The sequence below is a fragment of the Mastomys coucha genome, unplaced genomic scaffold (genome assembly GCF_008632895.1).
Source record: "Mastomys coucha isolate ucsf_1 unplaced genomic scaffold, UCSF_Mcou_1 pScaffold18, whole genome shotgun sequence".
In the NCBI taxonomy this organism is placed as follows: Eukaryota; Metazoa; Chordata; class Mammalia; order Rodentia; family Muridae; genus Mastomys; species Mastomys coucha.
The window spans coordinates 60942939-60950094 of record NW_022196900.1 but is presented as its reverse complement, the minus strand read 5'-3'; positions in this window follow the sequence as shown (position 1 = coordinate 60950094).

Below are 7156 nucleotides of genomic sequence, written 5' to 3'. Positions count from 1 at the left end.
AAAAAAAACAACTCTGGTGCCTGGCTCCCATCATCAGACATATTGGATTGCTCGGCATGGGGTAAAACTTAGGAAGGGATTTTTTTTTTCAAGAACATTGTTTTTATATATATATATCATTATTATCATATTGTTATTATTATTTTAGAAGCTTTTCATTTATAGAAAATTTGATCATTAAAAAACAGTACAATTGCTATGCCCTTAAACTAAGTCTCCCTTCTGACCTGCAACCTACATTCATCAGGTGCACTGGTCAAATCAATAAACAAATACTAACTGCACTCCACACATTATTCCCATTTTCTCTTTTTCCCCAAGCATCCTTTCCTGCCACAGGATCCCCCCAGGCTTTGCTGGGTCTAGATAGCATTGACAGCCTGGAGAAGTCTTGATCTTGTGAGATCGACCTCAGCCACTGCCTCTGTTCTTCTCAGGATTAATCTGTGGCTGTGTGGAGACCGGGGAAGTAACGTGCTCCCCACTCTTTCTCATTGCGTCACACCAAGAGCACCTGCTATCAACATGACCCCTTCCAGCCACATGGCTGTCACATGGCTGAGGTAGCAGCATCAGGTTTCACCTCTTAAATCGACCCTTCCTCCTCTCCACACTCTATTCTTTGGGAAGAAATTATCATGTGCTGCCCACACTTAGGGACTGGAGAGTCAGTTTGTGTCCTTGACTCTCCCCTGCACAGATCTGTTTTCAACCACTTACTGGTGTGTTGAATTATTTATATGTCAATAGACATAAATATAACTTTCTGTTCTAGATTATAAGTCAATGATTCTTTACAATGATGCCCAACTGCTTTTTGGATCATTAAAGCCACCCCCCCCAATATGGCTTTTGTTTCCCTTTATCAAAGCCCATCATTGTAGGTATATTTTTAAAGTATTTCTTTGCTTTGTGCTACAATAAATAACCTGTTCTACACTCATATTGTATATCTCCTGCTACTGAATGAGTCATTCCTCTAAAGATGCCTGGTTCCTTTTATTGGAATGGTATTAGAAAGAAAGATCTGGATAAGACTGAATATGTCCTTGTTTCTACATCCTTCTGGCTGGCATGTCAGTGTGTGTGTGTGTGTGTGTGTGGGTGGGTGGGTGTGTGTGTGTGTGTTGTGTGTGTGTGTTTTCATATGTTAACCTATGTAACTATTATGTAAGCATAAATTCATGCTGGTTTCTATTCTCATCCACGACCATTAAGATCAGCTCTACCATCTCACCTCACTAGCTTACAAGCTCTTTTATCAATGGCTAGAAACTGTTTACCTACCTGCTCATTCACCTAAGTGTTTGATTCCAAGAAACAACTGTTTAAAGTTATTCATTGCCTCCTCATAAAAAAGAGATTCTATCAACTAGACTACAGGGCTTATGGCTAATCCCTATATTTATTTCCAAAGGTACTTAAGCCAACACCTTCTCCCCCCAGGGCCTCCAAAGATTAGAAAAAGAATAAATTGCTTTTGTCATGTTCCATATTCTACTCTGGGATCCTCCTATTTTTTAATTTTATATATTAAGAGCCACTGTGTACTATAAATAAAATTCTATGGCTTGGACAAATCCATGCATAGTGTTGAGTGAATCAACCATTACACCAGGCAAAAAAGCCACTTATATAAAATTCAGTCTGTGCTTCACCTTGTCAGTCTTCCTCCTTCCCTTGGTCCAAGTAGCAACTGAGATCTATTTGTTGTCTTTGTCATTATGCCTTTCTGAAATGATCTACAGATAAGCTCATATGGTTTATGACCCTTTCAAGACTAGAGTCTATCTTTCAGTCTCTCTGTTTCTGTTTCTGTCTTTCTCTTTCTCTCTGTCTCTCTCTCTCTGTCTCTCTCTCTGTGTACCTTTGTCTCTCTGTCTACCTATCTCTCTTCTCTGTCTGTCTGTCTGTCTGTCTGTCTGTCTCTGTCCCCCTCCCTCCCTCCAGAGCCCTCATCCACTAGTCTTCCATTCTTCTCTGTATCTACTCTGGAGGCTAGCTTTCTTTCCCCTCATGTTAATCTTTTTCTGCAGTATTGCCCTTTCCTGCCCCTCACATGTGAGTTCCACTGGCCACTCACTGCTGTCCTTGGACAGTCACACAACACAGTCCCAGATGGGAGTTTCCCACTGTCAGCCCCTGTACATGATGAGATCCTCTCTTGCTCCACATGTTCCATACCCATTCCCTTCATCTAATTCAGATGTTTGCTGAAATGTCACATCCACAATGAAGCCTTTATGAGCACAAAATTGCAACCCTTGTGTGATAAATTCCTTCATTTTCTGTTTGTAGCTCTTGCTCCTGTGTGATGTATTTTACTAATTTATAGCTACTGCCTTTCTCCAGCCACTGGAACATCAGTTCCCTAATGAGGCTTTATCCTAAGCACAGCACAGCACAGCATCGGAACCATGCTAATGGCCAGCTAGTTAAATCACTTTAAAAATCACTCTATTCATCTATGAGGGCTGGGCATATCAAACAATAAAACTTTCTTTAAGTTTTGAAGGCTGGAAGTCAAGATTAGAGTACTTGTAGGTTATGTCTCTCCCACAGCCTATCTTTGTCATGAGGATGGATGCTATTGTTTTCTTGGCAGGGCTCTTTTCTGCAAGCCTGTCCCTCCAGTAGTTCCCTGTGTGTCCTAATTCACTCTTCTAAGGATATTGGTCAGATAGAATTAAGGTCCACCCTGATGGTTCAGAGGTAATTATGCATGGGGCCTCAGCATATACATTTCAGGGTGGTGCAGCCCAGCACACAATTACTCCTCCAGGGAGCAATCATTTCTTGTTTTCTGTTTGGAAAGGGAAAAGACATAGTGGTTCTCAGTCTCTGAACCCATAGATTGTGGGGCACAGATGGACAAGATACTGGATATCAGACTTTGTCCTTAAATGCTATGCAATAAGGACTTTGAACCTGTCTCTGAAAATTGAGATACAATTCAAGAAAGATACATTAGGAAAGTTGTATATGAAATGTACAGAAATACTAAGAGAGAAGCAAAGATTGATGGATTACAGCCAAAGAAAAGGAAGACAGCAGAATACTCAACCAACAGGTTCTTCAGATCCAAACCAAGTCACAGAATGGTGACATGCTGGGGTTACTGTCTTGGGAACCTACCTCCCCAGTATGCCAGGCTTCCTCTATGTTTGGGGCTAACCATAACAATCCTTCCTTGTGGTAGAATGGATTCTGATTGTAAACCGTTGTTGTGGAAATGAGTCTCTGAGATGTTAAGTTTCTTTCATAGCTAGTAAATGGGTAGTGTTTGACATGCACCTGTCTGACATGCACAAGGCCGTGGAGTCCATCCCTAGCACCACAATGAAAAAGAGTCCCGATATTTGTCCCCATTGATCGGATCTATTTTAGGTTCCTGTGGTTAGGAACCTTATCAGCTTATGCCAAACCACTTCACAGCTCCTGCTGCAGGTGTGGGCTACTCGGAAAACTCACTGAATGGGGCTCAAGAGGTTTGCTTTTTTCTTCAGTTTGTTAACTCCCTGAAAGTTTGTGGAAACACAGCTATGCTATGACAAGCTTGCTATCTGCGTCCCTCATCTTCCTAACTCTGAAGGTGCAAATGCTTGACTCATAAATGTTTAATAGCCTCTCCCCTTTGCGGTAGACCATCGGACATCAGGAACACAGCAACATAGTAAAGACAAGTGCCCTCTGAAGCACCTGGAGATGAAAGCTGCTTCCCAAGGGTGCACTGCTTTTCTTTTTCAACTAGGACCACACAGGGCTTCTTCATCAAGGATGTTCCTGTAACCATTTACTCGTGAGACAGACATGAATGAACCAGACAACCTTCTAATGACACAACTCGGAAGAGATCTGAGCTTTGAGTCCTGCTTGTAAGCAGACTGCTTCCAGATGAAGACAGACTTTGAAAGGGAACAACTCTTTGTGCCTGATAAAAGAAGGTTCAAGGTATTCTTCTCAAGCTTTTAAAGAAAACTTTATGTACTTATACTTAGATAATAAAACATGAAGTCAGCATACACCTGCATAACATGGGCATTTAGAGAAGCCATTGATGTCATTGAGAGGTAGCTGGCTGCCCTTTGAAGAGTCTAAACTGAAAATGGGAGAGAGGGCCTGGATATTAGGAAAGAAAAGCACAGGGACCAAATAAATGCATTTCCTTCTTCTGTTTATGTAATAAATGCTCTTATTGTTGCCATGGCAAAGGGGCCAGTCTGTTTTCTCCTTCCTCTGCCTCTACCTATTATTATATCCAATACCAGAAAATGCCATGCTTCCCACCGCCGTCCGGGATCACTGCGTTATCCATGTACTTTGTATTCATCTCTCCCCTCCGTAGCCTTGGTCATGGTTATAGAGAAAGGGCAGTTGCCACAATGGACATGGTTTCTACTGCATTAGTAGAATGATGGGAAGGAAGGATGTCAAAATGTATTGAGTCAGGAAGGGCATCCTAACCTTGGAAAGCCTCCATACCCCAACGGAAAAACTCTAAAAATTTCATTTGAAGCAAATGCCACTGTATTGGTTAGCTAAATTGACTTAGTACTGGTTATTTTGGCCTTCTAAATACAGCTGTAACAGTGAGGGCCATATTCTTCTCTGTTAGAAGGAGGCTGAGGTCATCACATGTAATGTCTGAATTAGAATTGATAATAACTCCACAGTAGCTGGACAGCTGTGACCCGTCCTGCCTACCCCATCATGCCACACTAGGTGAGGGACAGAAGCACACTTCTATGTTTTTGAAACGTGACAATAAAAGTTTTATAATTGCATCACCTCATTCATCAATTCATTGGTGTAGGCACCATTTATTAAGAGCATATTATGTGCTACTGAGGCTGAAATGCAAATTAAAAAAAGTCTCTCAGAAAGTCTATATTCAGTCATGTCATAGGAGAAAGGCAGCTGAATAAACTGGGTATTTTCATTTAGAAATTAAAAGACCGAGTTTGAAAAGCAGTGCCTGGGAGGATGGAAATTAGAGGAAAGCTGCCACCTGCAGAAAATAATCAGGAAAGCTGAAACAAGTGGCCTCATCCTGCTTGTTTGCTCTGGGGCTTGGATGCACACTCTTAGCGCAGGACATTCTTGCTCACTCCTATTCCGCCCATCCTGAGGGCAAAGGGAGACACAGCCTCACATCCCTGGCATTCATGTTAAAAATCATCCCACAAGCAAAGGTACCACTGGCAAGCTCGGGCAGGAGAGGTTCCTAGTCTCAAATCTCAGAGGAACCCAGTCAAGGAAACAGTTGGATCTGACATGCAAATATCTGAATAGCTGTTATACGCAATAAAGAGTAACTTAGGCTTAAAGCTACAAGAATCAAATTTGAGATAACTGACCGAATATTACCAAAGATAAGCTTTTCAATCAGTGTGCATTTAAAAAAAAATTCCTCTAAAACACAACTTTTCAAATTGTAATGTGCATATGGTCCTATTAAACATGAATTTTGTTTCAGGTCCTGATTGGGGTCAGGGGTTCTGCATTCCTAACAAGATCTTAAGTTGTTGTGATGCCATCTGCTCTAGAATGGCCTCTCAGGTCACACTAAACACAAATCATCCAATAGTGGGGTTCCTTTGGATGTACTGGGTCTCCAACCAATTTTAGCATTTAAGTCCCATGTATAACTATCTGCCAGCATTATAGCAGAAAGTGTTTCTACATGGCATGCAAGAAAATGTTTCCTTTCAAGTCAAAGGATTAGATTCAGTAGTTTTATAACAGAAATTCCCATGTAGATGTTTCTTTTAAATCTTGAAATGCTTTCACATAAATATTTCTAAAAAGTAGACAAGATTTTCTACTCCACTTCCATAAATGCCAAAAAAGATCTTCCTTGTATAAAATGACTAGTTCAAAATTCACTCCATCATCCAGCAAAAATGCGGAGGACCTACCTGCTCTTAGCTAATATCTGAAGCAGGATGAACATTTAACAATGAGCTAAACAGAGATGGTTTCTGCTCTCCAAAGACTAAGCTCACACCCACAGGACGCATTTCTTTGATTATTAGCACACTGGGGTTTCAAACAGGCTAGGATTCAAAAAAAAAAAAATACACTGTGAAAAGAAAAAAAGAAAAAGAAAGAAAAAAAATACACTGGGTTAGTGAGCCTAAGACCATCCATCACTTAATGTGTCAGAGGCACAGTAAACACCAAAGAGGAGTGTTGCTGGACTTTCCAAGCAGCTCTGGCTCCATTTGGATGCACAGTATGACCCTGGCCCTTTGACAGGCCAACTTTTCACCCCACTTCAAGGAATAGTGACAAGATTGAAATCATCACGACTCCTATAAACAGAAGAGGAGTTCTGAAATTCCATCTACTCACTTCCCCACAGACGACTTACCCTCTGCCTTTCACTTGGGAAGAAAGAACAGAACAGGTAGTGAGGCTGTGGCCCTTTCTCATACCACAGCAGAAGACACATGGGACTCAGAAAAGCTAACAGGATCCAAGACCTCACAAGCCGAACTTGAATAAGTTTACGAATTTCTTTCTTTAATCACCTGGGTCAGACAGCATCCCTCTCTGCCTCCCTCCCTCCCTCCCTGCTTACCCTCCACCCCTACAAGCAGCATCCAAGGTGAGCTCCATCATACTTTATCTACCTCTCCAATGGTTGGAATGCTGTTAATTACGGTGAGAGAGATGGCAAGAGAGCCAGATAATTAAGCATGGGGTCCTGAGTTTAGACTCTCAGCATCCACAGAGAAAGCTGAGCACAGTCGCACCAGCCCTGAGGGTGGTGAAGAAGGCATGTGATAACAGGATCTTACTGACAAGCCAACTTAGACAGGAAAAAATAAACAAAACAAAAAAAAAACAACAACAACAACAAAAAACAAGGTCTTGATGGCCAGTGGTGTATGCCTGCAATCCCAGCACTCAGAAGGTAGAAGTAGGCAGATCTCTGTGAGTTCGAGGCCACTGAGTTCCAAGACAGTCAGGGTTAGACACAGAGATACCTTGTCTCAACAAAACAAAACAAAACAAAATAAACATCAACAACAACAACAAAGAAACAAGGTAGAGAAAGTTAGAGGAAGACACCTGATATTCATCTCTGGCTTTTACACATGCACAGGTACTCAACCAAACACACACACACACACTCACACACACACACACA